Below are 17,114 nucleotides of genomic sequence, written 5' to 3'. Positions count from 1 at the left end.
CAGCCTTTTCTTTGTCGCTTACCCTCGCCAACATGCACTGCTGGGCGAAGACATGTGCACACTGGCCTGCTTCTAAATATAGAATCACTGCAAGTGCAACAGCTACAAAGGCAGACCAGAGCCGGGGTGTGGTGCCGGTAATGGAAACACCTGGAAGGCACTGGTGTTTGTGTTCTAATTGTCCAGACTGAAGAATGGCTCTTGGAAAAACTCCAAGCCAATCTAAGTACTGTACAGACTTTTCTTGATGTGTGCAGTGGATGGCATTACTGAGAGAGTCAGTGTATTTTAAACCATGTTTGTTTTTTTAAAAAAAACAACTCAACACAATGTTTACACGTCATACGGAGTTCCGTCCAGGCTCAGATAATAATGAATGGATTGTTAGTACACAGATGTCAAGAATGAAGTTTGATAATCACATGAGATGTGATGTGATTATTTGTTGTGAAGGACTTTCCCCGAGTTGTATCTGACAAATGCTATCAGAGTCCCTCCCCCATCATGGTGACATCAGAATAGAAACCCCCCTAACATCTTAAATGTCCCCAAGGAGGCCTCGCTTCCCTTGATGAAACCCACTAGCATGAGCAGACATTTTGGAAAGCATTCTAAAGTGGGCTACAAACACCACAGCCTCTGACATAGGAAGGCATCTCTCCTTCCACCTGAGAATGCATGACTGTTTTAGAAATCTAGAAACTTCTGAGAACCCATCCAAAATTAGCCGCTTTGAAACACAGCTCGTTACAATGGTTTTCCTGGCCAGGTGATGTTTTTCTTCGTGTATTGCTCGAAATGAGAAAATGACTGTCACATTCCAAAACAACAAGCAACAAAAATACCTTGTAAGGCAAACTGGTGCTCTTGAAGGGCCAGTTGCTCTTTAGCAACAAAACTCATATAAAGGTTGCCAGCTTCTAAATATGTGTGTGTGAAAAATCATATGCTTTAGGAGACCTGATCACCATATGCATAAAGGCAAAATTCTGTCTTTACTGTCCTTGGCATGCCCTCTCATGTCAACAAACTCATCGGGCACAGTGTCTGAGTGATGATGCCCTCCCATGAGACAGTGCTCAGGCTCTTTTGGGGGCAAGAGTTCTGGGGGTTCTTCTTTTTCTTTTTTTGGCTGTGGCATGCGGGATCTTAGTTCCCCCACCAGGGATTGAACCTGTGCCCCTGCACCGGGAAGGTAGAATCTTAACCACTGGACAGCCAGGGAGGTCCCAGTTCTGGGGATTCCGAGGAACCTCCGTGCATAGGTGGACCTGAGAGTGGAGGGACAGGGAACCCTGTCCTTGGCTAGGCTGGGACACCCACTCTCCTGGTGTCCCCCGCAGGGATTGGAGGCCAAGCTGGGGCACAGTCAGTATGCTCCACTCTAGATCTGGTTTCAGCCCAGTTAAGAATCCCAACCTTCCTGGGAACTAGCCCTTCCTCATCAGGAAGTTTGTTTGCCTAGTAGACAAACTTAGAGCCCCTGCTTCTGTACCTGGCCTGGTGATAAGGGCCCAGCAGAGCAGGTAAGAAGAGGAAGGTGGTTCCTCACAGGAAGAACACCCGAAAGTGACCCAGTGGTTCTCTGGGCCTGCCTGGGCCATGGACTGTGCTTTTATTTTTTCTGGCTGTACTGCACCGCTTGTGAGATCCTAGTTCCCCGACCAGGAATTGAACCCATGCTCCCTATGCTAGAAGCTAGTAGTCTTAACACTGGACTACCAGGGCATCTCTGCGCTGTGCTTTCGAGGCACTCTTAACAGTCCTAGCTACAGGTGCTTAGGGCTAGCTGTGCTGGGCCATTCACAACCACGGGCATCCAGGGTGCAAGAGGCGTGACAGCTAGTGTGTAGCATGAGGAGTTGGATAGTGATGGTCATGCCTTTAGTCCCTACAACCCTTAATCTTCTCCTAATCCTTATTCGTCTTCTCTCTCCCCCTAGTCTTGGAGGGAGATGCTATGAAGGCCTTCTTGTTACACACCAGGAAATAAGGCCCAAGAAGGTTAAGTGACTTGTTGAAAACCACCCCCACTCTAAGGAAAGGCATCAAGATGCAGCCCCTTTCCCAAACTGCAGCAGCTTGCGCTCTTTGGAACCTGGCAGGATGAGTGTGTTCTGATGAAGACAAACCTGGAGATGCAGGTTCTGGGACCTGCTGGCTGGGGGAAATCCCTCAGAAAGCCACAAGACTTCCCCAGCCCAGCAGCTCTGAGTTCTGCCAGGGAAGCCCCAGCTTCCTGCTGCCTGGGGAAATTAGAAACCTGAGGGTCAATCCAGGCCTTTCTGAGGCCCAGAAGCAGCCCAGAGAGTGGGGAGAGCAAGTTGGTGCTGGCACTGAGCGCTGAGGCCACGTGGCACCTGGCACCCGCATCACCTGTCAGAAAACCTGCCGATAGCAAAGGGCCCCAGAGTGCCCTGAGAAGGAGAAGTGGGGTGGCCGCAAGGGGACTTCAGGTGACCATCCACACAGTCTCCATCAGCCTTTCCCAACAGTGGGCACGCAAGCTATGAGAGCCTGAATGGTTGGAGCTCTCCACTTCCGGTGTGGACGGCAAGCATTTCCGGCCCGTAGCTGTTCGCGGGGAAGGGGAGTAGGACACGTGACCAGTGCCGGCCAATAAGCTGTGAGCCAGTTCACTAAGTGTTGGTGCCCGCTGCTGCAACACAGAGGTGGGTAACGTTCAAGGTTGGGGGCGCGGGTCCCTCTGTCAGGTCCATGAGTGACTCCAGTGAGCCTCTCAGGTTGGGGCTACAGTTGAAAAATCAAAGCCCTCCCAATTGTGGGTACTTGTTGGGTATCTGGCAGGGAAAACCAGGCAGAGAATTGGGCACCCAAGGAAAGAGTTACTCAGAGAGATGGGAGTGATTTTAGGGAATCACTGCTTGAATCATGAGATTCCCCTCGCGTGGCTGGATGCAGCGTGGATGGAAGTCATTATAAAGGCTCAGTCGGTGCAGGGACCAAGTGGACTTGGATGGGGGAGCGGGTAACATGTTTGTCTTTGCAGGGTTTTGCAGAATGAGTTATTTCTGGTCCTTGGGTGTGTAGTTTACACCAGGGCTCCTCAAACTCAACTCTGCACATGGATTCTCCAGAATCTTGTCAAAAGGCAGAGTCTGTTTCTGCAGATCAGGGATGGGGCCTGAGAGTCCACATTTCCTCTAAGCTCACAGGTTGGCCCAGTTACTGGGCAGGCAGGACTACATTTTGAGAGGTGAGGACTTAGACACCAGAGCTTCTGCTAAGAGCATGAGTGGGGTCAGACCAGAGATCAGGCCCACCTGCTGCAGGCCCCTGTGGTCCCCCATGGCACCACTTGATAGTTAGGGGTGCCTAGGGTCTTCTGATGATGCTAATAGCTGATGAGAGACTTTACCCCTGAGCCTGCACAAACAGGTTTCAGAGTAGGCTGGGTTTTATTTTGGTCTCTGAAATTTCGCCAATTTGGCCACAGAATAGATCGTCAGTTCCAAAATGATTCATTTTCTGGCATGTGGAAATAATTAGAAGTAAGAGATCTTTTCCTGCTCTTTGTGAATAAAGAAGATAATGAGGCTGGTGAACAAAAGCCAAGGCATTGTGGTAGGTGGAATCCAAAGATGGCTCCCAAGATCCCCCCCTCCCTCCCCGCCCCTGCCCCCACTCCCCACCCCCACCACGCACTTTCTCCCAGCTCTTCAATCAAACACCAACCTAGGTGTTTTTCCGTGAAGGGATTCTGCAGATGTAATTAAGGTCTGTAATCAATTGACTTTGGGGCTTCCCTGGTGGCTCAGATAGCAAAGAATCTGCCTGCATGCCGGAGATCAGGGTTCGATCCCTGGGTCAGGAAGATCCCCTGGAGAAGGGAATGATTACCCACTCCAGTATTCTTGCCTGGAGAGTTCCATGGACAGAGGAGCCTGGCAGGCTACAGTCCATGGGTTTGCAAAAAGTCAGATACAACTGAGCAACTAACACTTTCACACTAGGGAAAGGAGATCAACCTGGGTAAGCCTGGCTTAAACAGATGAAGCCTTAGAAGAAAGATTTGATGTGAGAGGGACTCAACTTTTGCTGGTTTTAAAGATAGAGGCGGCTGTGTGGCAGGGAATGCAGCTGGCCTCTTAGAGCAGATGGTGACCCCTGGCTGATAACCAGGAAAGAAACAGGGATGTCAGTCCTACAACCTCAGTCATTCAACCACCGGAATGAGCTTGACTCTTCGCTAGCACCTCCAGAAAAGAAGGCACACATTCTGCATGTGATTTCAGTCTTGGAAGACCCTGGGCAGGGAACCCAACCAATGTCAGCCATGGACATCTCACCTAATGATCTGTAAGTGGACCAATGAGTGTTATCTTAAGCTGTTAGGTTTGGGATAATTTGATATCCCGAATGGTCTGACATAGAAATCTAATACAGTCACAAGAGGAGATCTTTATGACCTTGAAAACTTTATGGTGGCCCTGGGCACATGGGAAAGTCATGTTCATCTTTTTATACAGACTTAATGGGTCAGAACTGTCACCGATCAAGTGCTTGAAATCTGAATGGCACCATTTGTCCACCTTAAAGCTAATTTTGTGTGTAAAATTCGGTGTCTTCTTTTTTTCCTGTAGGAAAAAACATAATCTGTATGTAAAGGGAAGAACTATTGTTTCCTTAAAATGATGATGCCTGGTAAAGACAATTGTAGTATTTTAAGTATGATATTTGTGTTTTTCTTGTTCAATAGGGAAAATGCAGTTTGAAAATATTTGGTAACCACTTATGCTTACAGAGGGAGGTGGGGGTGGGGAACGGAGGCGGGGATGCCAGAGATGGCTCAGAATGTTGTCATACGTTTTGTTGACTTTTTCTGGTTAAGTGTTATTCAAGTTTCTAAAGGAGATCTCAGTTGCTTTCTTAGTCAGTCAGGGCTGCCATAACAAAATACCATAGACATAGGTTAGGCAACACACATTTATTTCTCATGCTTCTGAAGACTGAGAAGTCAAGATCAAGGTGCCAGCAAATTCTTTTCCTGATGGGGACTCTGTTCCCGACTTGAAGATGACTGTCTTCCTGCTACATCCCCGTGTGGCCTTTTCTTGGTGTGTGCTAGTGGGGAGGGGAGGGTTGATGGGGAAGGGAGAGGGGAAAGAGAGAGTGGAAGGGGGAAGGAAGAAGAAGGAAGAGGAGGGGGAGGAGGGGAAGGAGAGACGAATGGAGAGAATGAGGAGGAGGGTGGGAGGTGAGGGAGAAGAGGAAGAAGGAAGAGGAGGAGGAAAAGAAGAAGGAGGGGAAGAAGAAGAGGGAGAGGAAAATGGAGGAAGAGGCAGCAGGAGAGGGGAGGGAGGAGGCAGACAGACGGGGCTCTCCTGTCTCTTCCTCTTCTTGTAAGGGATCATCATGAGGGCACCACTTGATGACCTGGTCCAAACTTAATCACCTCCCAAAGACCCCCACCTCCAAAACCTGTCACACTGGGGTTTGGAACATCAGCATCTTAAGTTGGGAGTATGTGTGCTCAGTTGCTCGGTTGTGTTCAACTGCTCGTGACCTCATGGACTGTAGCCCACCAGGCTCCTCTGTCCATGGGATTCTCCAGGCAAGAGTACTGGAGTGGGTTGCCATTTCCTTCTCCAGGGGATCTTCCTGATCCAGAGATAGAACCCACGTCTCTTGTGTCTCCTGCATTGGTGGGCAGATTCTAAACTGCGGGTGGGGGAACACAAGCATTCAGTCTCTAATAGTGGCTTGGCATAGTATAGTATTACCCAGGTGTGTTGGAGTAGTGTTTTGAATAAGAGCTTCCAAGAAAGACTCCTTGGAGGCCCATCTTATTCCTCTGGGTCCCCAACTGTAGTCAACAGGGAACTCTAACTTGGTTGATATGAGGCTTAGAAGTCCTGAAGAGAGCAACGATGGGAATTTTCATGGATGATCTCCCTAACACAGTTTTCCAATAGCCCAACATCACTGATTATTATTACCATTTCATAATTGCCACAATGATTCATATTTTCATGGGGGCATGGATGGCTGATTTAGGGGAGAGTCTATGTTTTTTATTATTTAATTCTGAGTTCAACTTTTTCAACAGAACTGCCTTACTTTGGGGGAACCCTGCAACCCCCTCTTTGTTATCTCTCCTCCATCTCAACTCTCTCAACTATTAGAGGTGGTAATGGTTGGACCCAAGTTTGGGACATTGTGAGGGATCACTTAGGTAAAAATCCATGTTGAGCGCTTGACATGTGTGTTGTTGAGGGATCTATCTAGACCCATCTTATCAACAGAAGGTTGAGGGAAGTTGGAGAAGGGGTTATGTGGCCCACTTTGAGTTGTAGCAAGCCCTGTGTTCCAGGTGGTGCTAGTGGTAAAGAATCCACCTGCTAATGCACGAGACACAAGAGATGCAGGTTCGATCCCTGGGTTGGGAAGATCAACTGGAGAAGGGAATGGCAACCCACTCCAGTATTCTTGCCTGGGAAATTCCATGGACAGAGGAGCCTGGCAGGCTACAGTCCATGGGGTCGCAGAGAGTCGGACACGTCTGAGCAACTAAACAACAGCTAAACACTGCACTCTGTGCAGCAGAGTGCAGGAGCATTGCCCATGGAAGGGACCACAGAGGCTGGGGAGCATGAGGTTAGCTTCAGGGGAGGTGAACTGGAAGGCAGGGGTGAGTGACTGGGTGGTAGATTTGATGTGGGTGGTGCAGAGGGCAGAGGAAGCTGGGGTGAAAGCGAGGCTCCCAGCCAGGACACATGGGCAGATGGACAGAGGAGCAAGGGGTGGACACAGCAGAGAGAGGTGGCTGGAGGAGGTGTGGCTTGGGCTCCAGACTTCTACTGGATGCTTCTGGGTGATTTTCAAATGATGATGCAAGCATGTGGTTTTTGATCCTCATGTCCATTTAAGTTGATGTCATCTTAATTACGGTTACTTTTCTTTGGAATGGAATAGTTCTTTCGTATACTTTATAAAGCATCAGTTATTTTGGCAACTTCATTCACTGATTAATTGATTTGAGTATTTATTGAGCAGTTACCTTGTACCAGGAACTGTTAGAAACCCAAGAAACTAGCAGGAAATGAAACAACCCTCAATGTTGGTTTTTTTTTTTCCACTCTGTAATTAAGTTGTAGTTACGTTTATACTGTTTCTTCTCACCTTCAGGTTTGCCTTCTGCAGGGGTGTGGGGCGCTGGGAGGAGGTGGCTACTTTGGAGGCTGGCAGACTAGACAAGGATCCTGCTTCTGTCCCTGAGTTTTCCCTGAGGGGTGGGTGTCATGTGGCTGCTGCCCACCAGTCTGTGTATGCAGGGTGAATAATCAGAGAGAACCTGTCCGTGAATCACTTAGTTTGTGTGAATTATGCAAGACTATTTTTGCATTTTACTAATTAGCTCAGGTTAGTGTGAATTAATCAGTCTTTCTGGTTTATACCTTAAAAAAAATCACTCCATTTCCCAAAGCCATAGCATCCTGGTACCTCTGCCCCCGAACTTGCTTCCTTCTTCTTGGGCTCACCAATCCAAACCCTTAACTCAGCACCATCAGATAGCAGATAAAGCACAAGCTGGGGACCCCCGACTGCTTTGGAGAAGGCAAACTGAGGACTACTTTCAGAGGGAGGGTGGGCAGCGGAGGGCCAGCAGTTAAGCCACCCACAAAGGTCAAAAGCAAAACTTTTGTCTGCATTTCAGCACAGAACCACTTTTGTGGATTTTCTTGAGGCTCATCCTTATACTTACAGGGCTAAGGTGTGGACATTTTCACATTTGCATTTGCTGATTTAAATCAAAGAAGAGGGACTTTCCTGGTTGTCCAGTGGTTAAGAGTTCAAGCTCCCAATGCAAGATCTCTGGACATGGAACTAGATCCCACATGCCTCAACTAAGAGTTCACATGCTGCAACTGAAGATTTTGCATGCTGCTGCTAAAAGGTCCTGCCTGCCACAACCAAGAACAAAGATTGCTATACTGCAGCTAAGACCTGGTGCAGCCAAATAATTAAATATTAAAAAATAAAATCGGAAAAGATGGCTATTGTTAAAGCAATCAGAATGTGGTCATTCCAGCTGTGATTACTCTACACAGTTGAAAACATTTCTTCCCATTTGGCTAGGGCTCCATCACTGAATGCTCCCAGTGGGTCGGAGATGTTTGCATAACCTTGAACTGGTTAGCCTCATTTGCTACACATGATGATATCCATCTCCCAAATGCAATTTTGCCAGCACTTGACTCTATGTGGGTAGCCAGAATTTCAATCTCTGTTCCACGTCAAGATGTTATGAATGAAGAGTAGATGAAACCTGATTGTCCCCAAAAGTACTCCACTCACTTTGAGTTGCTAAGTCTTTAAAAATTTTTTAGACTTACATTTTCTGATGATAAAAGTGATACCCACCTTCCAAATGTGGAAATCAACAAAGCACTAAAAAAGAGGTCAACATTACGGGACGTCTCTGGCGGTTCAGTGGCTAAGACTACATGCTCCCAACACAGGGGGCCCAGTTTCGATCCCTGGTCAGGGAACTAGATCCAACCACACGATTCAACTAAGAGCTCACATGCTGCAATGAAGATCAAAAATTCCGCGTGCCACAACTCAGACCTGGAGCAGACAAATAAATTCTAAAAAATAAAAGGTCAGCATCTCATATTATCCCAGGTAGGATTTGCTCTCTCCCCAGCTTTATTTTGGGTGTCCTTAATCCACTAAGACATTTCCCTCCTTCTCCCTCTTTCTTTTTAGAGCAATAGTTCTTCACTGTCCCTTCCATGGAATCTCCTGGATGCCTTTGTCCTCTCTCTGAGGCTGTTCTTGCTGTAGAAACTGAAGAAGAGCCTTATGTCAGAGAGGTGAGATTTGGGACAAGGCTATGTGGGATCCACCCCAGACCCGCAGGGAAGGCAGACCTTCTTAAATCAGGACACTCAGGGCAGTTCCCAAGGACAGAAGCGGGAGGACCTTGGAGGACACGCCTGTAATAATAGTTGGGGTCTCCATGTGGCAAGCCTGGGTCCCAGTGCTTGGTGAGGATGAACTGGGGCCTCTGCTAGCATGGCGATGCCCCATTGCCAATACCACGGGAGGGGTGAAGATGCTGAACACCCAGTTTGGGGCTTCCTGGGACAGGTTTGGCCAGCCGGGACAATGCCTAGCTTGTGTACCCTGGCATCAGCCACTGTTTTATGGTACTTGAGCGCCTGGCAGAGAGTAGGGACCTGATAGTTTTTAATAGGCCAAATGTATGGTGCTTTTAAATGCTAATCAGTATTGTAAGAAATGATGTTCATCCTAAAGAGGTAAGTCCCTATGCTCCCCCAGCCCCGGAGGTCCGGCTGCAAAGTCCTTTCTCTGGGCCCCTTCATTCACGTCTGAGCAGGATGGCCAACTGTCTGGGCTTCGCAGAGTCTGTCACCGTATATGTGTCACACATCTGTGTGGGGTTCTGCACCCACATGGTGCTCCAGGGTTCACGGCACTCTGGTGGTCAGTGCAGCCAAAGCCCACATCACCTGCAAAGTTAGGTGCCTGGCTCCCGCACCTGGCTCCTTGAGCTGGGTTCTCAGATCTCTGTGGGATATTTCTTTCCATGAGTTCCACAGGCTCTTGCTTTTACCTTTCTTTGACTTATATTTTAAAACCATTGAGAACTAAAATATCAGCTGCCATACCATTAAACAAAGATGTTCCAGCCATCAAACCTTCACATTACAACCACTGGGATGGTGAGCCCTGAGGGGACTCAGGATGAGAAAGCACAGGATGCTGGCCCCAGAGAGCTGAGGTGCAATCACAGGAATGACTTCAGTGAGCCCAGACTCTTGCATCTTCTCATACATAGAAAAGTGCTAAAGTTTCTTAAAATATTTGGTTTTCCCTTAGTAACACTCATCTTTTGATGTTCCAAACACTTAGTCTTTTGTTGCAAAAACTTGGAGATCAAACCAGTTATTCCTAAAGGAAATCAACTCTGATATTCACTGGAAGAACTGATACTCCAATACTTTGGCCACCTGTTGTGAAGTGCCAACTCACTGGAAATGCCCCTGATGCTGGGACAGATTGAGGGCAGGAGGAAAAGGGGAGGACAGAGGATGAGATGGCTGGATGGCATCACCGACTCAGTGGACATGAGTTTGAGCAGACTTGGGAAGATAGTGAAGGACTGGGAGGCCTGGCACGCTGCAGTCCATGGAATCGCAAAGAGCTGGACATGACTGAGCAACTGAACAGTAGCCTATATATTCTAGCTCCCTGGCTTTGCCTCTTTGTAACAGTTTTCTCAGCATTACCTGAGGTGCTGTGTCCTGAAGTCCTCAGAAAGTCTGCGGAATAAAACATAACTCTCAACTTGTGCATTTTTTTTGCAGGTGACACATTTTTATCTTTAAAAAATTTCAAAAATATGCAGACGTATAGAGAACTCATAAATGTCTGTGATCACAGCATGCAGAGTGGGTGGTTAGAACTATTCTGTCATCATTGCCCTAAGTGGCTGCTTTTTAAAATTAATTAATTTTAAAGTTTACTCATTTCTGGCTGTACCAGGCCTTGGTTGCGGCAGGTGGGCTCTTTGTTGTGGCTTCTCTCTCTGTGTAGCACGCAGGCTTGGTTGCTTCCTGGCATGAGGGATCTTAGTTCCCTGGCTAGTGATTGAGCCCATGTGCCCTGAAGCAGAGGGCGCATTCTGAGCCACTGAACCACCAGGGAAGGTCCCTGCCTGTGAGGTGAGAGGCACGGCTCATGCGGGGCTCTCTGCCCACCGCCCCAGGCTCTTCTCTGTCCCACGAGACGCCACCTTCGGTTCTGACGCGTTACCTTCCAGCCTGCTTCTTACACTTCTGCACGCAGTTCACCTGCATAGCCAAAGGAGTACAGAAGTTTGCACTGAAAGACCGTCTTCTGTCACTCAGCATTGGTGGCTGCTATGATTTCACTGGATTTCCTTATAATTCTTTCCTTCCTCTCTCCTGAGGTGTTTGATACCACAGCCGGGTCACCCTGTGGTGACATATATACACAGCTGTTTCACCCTGATGGCTGTGTATATGCAGTGCTAAAATGCACGGACTTTGGAAAAACAGAATGAGAAAGCTGCTCTTCAGTGTAATAAAGTTGGCAACTATTCCTCATCATCGAACACCCGCTCCAGAATTAGATTTCCCCAATTGTCTCAAAAATGTCTTGAGTTGGTACGTTTTAGTCAGAGCCCCTATGTATGGAGGACTGCTTTTCTTGCATTTAAAACAATTTTTATTGAAGCGTAGTTGATTTACAATGTGTTAATTGCTGTTATACAGCCAAGTGATTCAGTTTTACATATATATATGTATGTATACATACACACATTCTTTTCCATATTGTTTTCCATTTCGGTTATCATAGGATATTGGATATAGTTCTCTGTGCTCTACAGTAGGACCTTGTTGTTTATCTACCTTCTCCTGCATTTTTTATTTTATTTTATTTTTTTTGTGTGTTCTACAAGCATGAGGAAGCCAGATCACTTGCCTGGAGAACATTCTGAGGTTCCTTTGTCTTCCGGGGGCCATCAGAGAACCCTGTCTTGGTCCACTCAGGCTGCTGTAAGGCAACTCTGCAGCCTGAGCTGCTTAGACGTGGATCTGGAGCCTGAAGTCTGAGATCAGAGGGCCAGCGAGCCCAGGGGAGGGTGCGCTTCCGTCCTGCAGGCCTCTCCTGTCCTCACATGGTGCAAGGGCGGAGGAGCTCTGTGGGGCTTCCTGTGTGTGTGTGTGTGTGTGTGTGTGTCTGTTAGTCAGTGATGTCCAACTCTCTGTGGCCCCATAGACTGTAGCCTACCAGGCTCCTGTGTCCATGGGGTTCTCCAGGCAAGAATACTGGAATGGTTGCTATTCGCTTCTCCAGGGGCTCTTCCTGACCCAAGGGTCAAATCCAGGTCTCCTGTATCCCAGGCAGACTCTTTAGCACTGAGCCACCAGCAAAGTGGGGCCTTCCTTATGAGGGCACTGATCCCATTTGTGAGGGCTCTGCCCTCTGGACCAAATCACTCCAAAGTCCCACCTCCTTATACCGTCACCTTGGACATGAGGTTTTCAACATATGAATTTTGCGGGGGATGCAAACATACAGACCATGGTAAACCTTACCTACCATTGTTTTCCCAACCAATGGATGTTCTTGTAAAGGCTGGGCTAGAGGGTCCACTTCTCTGGCAAGAATTCTTGGTAGATGGAGTTTTGTTTTTTTTAAAGATTCATCACTGTTGTGTGTATCTAAGAGCTTGATCTAGTGAGCAAGACTCTAACTGCTGAACAAGCCGTGTTCTTTGACATCTCCACTGGGCCATCCTTGGATACTGGCTTGATCCCACCCTTCTGCCTTCAAGCCAAGCTGTAGCACACACTCTTGTGTCTGCTTCCTTACACGTGTGTACAAGAGGGTCTTTGGGGTTTTGCTCAGGTATGCATCAATAATTGCTATGAATAATCTCTTTTTACTGGAAATAAAAGCGCCTCCCTATTTATGATAACTAAATCCATAGCACTCAGTGAACCCAAACATCACTGTTTATTTTTCAAACAGTGAATAATTTTTAAGTTTCACTTTCAAATAGTATATGCTAGTAACAAAAGAATCAATAGCTTCATTTATAAAGTAAAAAATCACCCTGAAATCTTCTATTGCTGTCACCATGATTAATAATTTGTTGACTATCCTTCCAAATGTTTTTCTATTCACACTTGAACATAAATATATGCACATCTCATACCACACAATAGGAATGCTAATATACATATTTTTATGGCCAAGTTTCTTTTTTTAAAATGTATGTTTCATGAGCATCTTTCCACATGAATATGCTCACATCTAAATAATTTCTTTTAACAGCTGGGCAGCATTCAATGGTTAGGGATGGTGTGATGGTTAATTTTATGTGTCATCTTGACTGGCCATGGGATGCTCAGATAAAGCGTTATTTCTGGCTGTGTGTGTGGGTGTTTTCAGTTGAGATTAGCATTTGAATCAGTGGGCTCAGGAGTGGGCGATGGAGGCTGGGGCTGGTATCTGTACTTGAGGGTGCGGGTGGCTGGGAGCCTCTGGTTTAAAGGGCAGTTGACTCATAGGGAACTGTGTCAAGTTCAGACTCCAGAGTCACTCATCCAAAATGTGAAGCACCCATTCTATGCCCAGGCACATGCCTTGTCCCAAGCAGTTGCTGCTGCTGCTGCTAAGTCACTTCAGTCGTGTCTGACTCTGTGTGACTCCATAGATGGCAGCCCACCAGGCTCCCCCATCCCTGGGATTCTCCAGGCAAGGACACTGCAGTAGGTTGCCATTTCCTTCTCCAATGCATGAAAATGAAAAGTGAAAGTGAAGTTGCTCAGTCGTGTCCGACTCGTAGCGACCCCATGGACTGCAGCCCACCAGGCTCCTCCGTCCATGGGATTTTCCAGGCAGGAGTACTGGAGTGGGGTGCCATTGCCTTCTCCGCCTGAGCAGTTGAAATCAAAACAAATTACAAAAAAATCCCAGTTTTACTTAAAATTATTAACAGGTGCAGTCTTGTATACAGGGCCCTGGCACGCTGCCTCAGTTGGTTGCTTTGTTGTTCAGTCACTCAGTTGTGTCCGGCTCTTTTTGACCCCATGGATTGCAGCACACCAGGCTGCAGTTTTCATTATCCCTGTTTTTCACTATCTTCTGGAGTTTGCTCAGACTCACGTCCATTGAGTCGATGATGCCATCCAGCCATCTCATCTTCGATCGTCCCCTTCTCCTGCCTTTGATCTTTCCCAGCATCAGGGTCTCTTCCAGTGAGTCAGCTCTTCCCATCAGGTGGCCAAAGTAGTAGAACTTCAGCTTCAGCATCAGTCCTTCCAATGAATGTTCAGGGTTGATTTCCTTTAGGATGGACTGGTTTGATCTTGCTGTCCAAGGGACTCTGGAGTCTTCTTCAGCACCACAGAGCATCAGTTTTTCAATGCTCAGTCTTCTTTATGGCTGAGCCTTTCTTGACTGCTAGGTTATGTCTTATTGACCCTAATACATAAGTGTTTACTTTTTGGGACACAGAACAGTGAGGTAGAGAGTGTGCCAGCTACCTCTGTCCTTGTTGAATCAGGTCCCTCTGAAGTAGGCTGAGTCTTCAGCATGGTTCCTGGTCTGCTGCTCCAGCTTGACACATGGTTACGACTTCCTGCCCCTCGGTTGCAGCCTCACCTCTTGAAGCCTTGTCTCCGGGGAGGGAATGTCTGAATGGTGGCTGCCTTTGGGCACAAGGCACTCACTCAATCAGGAGTGCCTTTCCTGGTTGCCCTGTGTTGTGAGTATCACAGTGCCTGCTGAAACACCACTCCCCGCCCTGGAACAGCTCAGGGATCTTCAGTGCTTGAGATGGGCTCCAACAAAAGAATAGGAAGATGCTTTTCAGCAAGGTGTTTACCTTCTTATTTTCCTTACCACAGTACCTAAAATTGACATAATTTTAATAAACCCTTTGTTCCAATAGGATTGTTTGTCTGTTACTACAGATGGTGCAACACCTCCATCACCAGATCACCATCACCATCACCACAGCATCAGCTCCACCATAGCCATGGCACACACAACCCCACCACCATCACCAGATCACCACCACCATCACCAGATCACCACCACATCACCAGATCACCACCACCATCACCAGATCACCACCACATCACCAGATCACCACCACATCACCAGGTCAGCACCAACACTGTGATTAAACCCCCAGTACCACTGTGCTCACTGCAGTCACAACCACTGACGCTAACACCACCACCACCACCCTGATCACCGTCACTACTACCACCCCCAAGCCCACGCCCCCCACCGTTATAATCCCACCGTCAGGCCAGTGACTGCCGTGACCGCCAGTGCCATCACTGTCACCAGCACCGCCTCCACCCACGTTTCCATCACCAGCTCCACCATTTCACACCACACGCCATCATCACCAGCACTGCCCATGCCAGTACCACCATCACCACCAACACCCTCACGCCACATATGGGCAAGACTTCACTGCAGAGGTCTTCAAGTCACATTTGGGAAACCCTCAGACTCTGACGAACCCCTGAGGGGTGGAGTGGAAGTGGAGACAGAAGCCACTAAGCAGACGTGGGGCCAGGCTCACCCTCTTCCACTCAGGCTTCAATCTGAGACACCGCCATTATCTGCTTTTCCTGTTGGAGTTCCTCCTAAAATGCCATCAAGGTTCTCAGATCTTAAAGCCCACTGAAGCCACGGTGTGCATAGTGCTTTATCCCACCAAGGAATTTTTTCCAAGAAGTGTTTAGGAAAATGCAAATGCCCGAGGAGGGCACACACGCAAAGGAGAAACACTGGGTGTTTTTATCACGGAGAACGGGGTCGCCATGGGTGGTGCTGAGGAGAGAGGCATGGACCCCACACTCGTGGGCTTGTGTCATGGAAGACAGCTGGAAGGGAGTGGAAAGGGAGAAGCAAAGGCAAAGACCGCCTTTGTTTCTGATGTGCATTCAGGACATGATAGGTTAATCCAAGCTTGGCACAGCTAGGAGGCTGTGTGGTTTCCTGCAGGACTGTGCGTGATGACAGGTTTTCCCTTTCACTGCCTGGCCTCTCTGCCCCCTGTGCCCGGCCAGGAAGGTTTTCTGGGAGGGTTTCTCCCTCCACACTCATACTGGAATGTCTTATCGTGGCATTGGGGGAGTCTTGTCTCTTTGGGATGAAAAGTGTTGGAGAGCTTTATTGGATAATTCCTCCCTTGAAATTGTACTCTCATTAGATAGGAAACACATCATGTTTTGTTAAAATCCAGCCTGGAAACAGATCTGAGACTCCTAAGTGGCCTGGCTTTGAGGATGAATTCTTCATCTTTTTTAATATTTGAAAATTTATTTTTAGTTGTTTGGTTGTACCTTGCGACTTGTGGGATCTTAGTTGCCCCACCAGGGACCAAACCTGTGCCTCTTGCATTGGAAACGAGGAGTCTTTTTAAAAAAAACTTTTAATTTTGTCTCGTGGTATAGCCCATCAACAATGTTGTAATAATTTCAGGCAACGAGCAAAGGAACTCAGCCTTTGGATATACATGTATACGTGTATCCATTCTCCCCCAAACTCCCCTCTCATCCAGGCTGCCGCATAACACTGAGCAGAATTCCACGTGCTATACAGTAGGTCTTTATTTGTTATCCATTTTAAATAGAGCAGTGTGTATACAGGTCTACCCCAAACTCTCTAATCCCTTCCCCTCATCCTTCCCCTGCTGGGAAACATAAGCTCATTCTTGAAGTCTGTGAGTCTGTTCCTGTTTTGTAAGTTCCTTTTTATCATTTCTTTTTAGATTCCTGGATGTCATAGGATATTTCTCCTTCTCTGCTGACTTATTTCACTCAGTATGACACTCTTCTAGGTGCATCCATGTTGCTGCAAACAGCATTATTTCATTCTTTTAAGTGGCGGAGTAATATTCCTTTGTATATATGTACCACGTCTTCTTCATCCATTCCTCTGTTGATGGACATTGAGGTTGGGTGGGGAGCCTTAACCACTGGGCTGCCAGGCAAGTCCCAACAAACCCGTCATTAATCTTCTCAACAATTCCCTCCCTTGTCCTACTGTATCACATGACAGAACCATGAGGCCAGCAGAGCATCGTCTGCATTCTAGATGCTCGCCCAACGTGTTTTTCTGTTTCTGCTCCAAGGAGCAACTAGATGGGCATAGAGGTGAGGATGTGGGACTGAAGCCAGAGAGGGATGTGTACTGAGAGGACCAGACTCCAAAGTCTGCTTCTGGGATGTGAGCTCACATCCCAGCAGGCGGACAGGTGCTGGTGGGCACAGAGGGCAGCTGTCAGTAGGGGTGGGGAGCTGTGGGCATGTGGCACTCTTGACCCCTCTCGAAGGAATGAAGCCACTTGGCTCCGGCTGGTCCTCACCATGGAAAAATAAGAGCCATGGTTGCCAGACGGTCTGAGCCCCACCACCCCTACAAGATAAACTAGATTTTTTTTAATGCAAAAATGCCTGATCTTTCAGTGTCGACAACATATTAATTTTAAAAAATGATGATGCTGTGCAGGTCAAATGAACACATATGGGAATAGTATCTGGCCTCTAGATACCTGGTCTGCT

Source organism: Bos mutus, chromosome 11 (genome assembly GCF_027580195.1).
Source record: "Bos mutus isolate GX-2022 chromosome 11, NWIPB_WYAK_1.1, whole genome shotgun sequence".
In the NCBI taxonomy this organism is placed as follows: Eukaryota; Metazoa; Chordata; class Mammalia; order Artiodactyla; family Bovidae; genus Bos; species Bos mutus.
Note: the sequence above shows the minus strand (reverse complement) of the source record.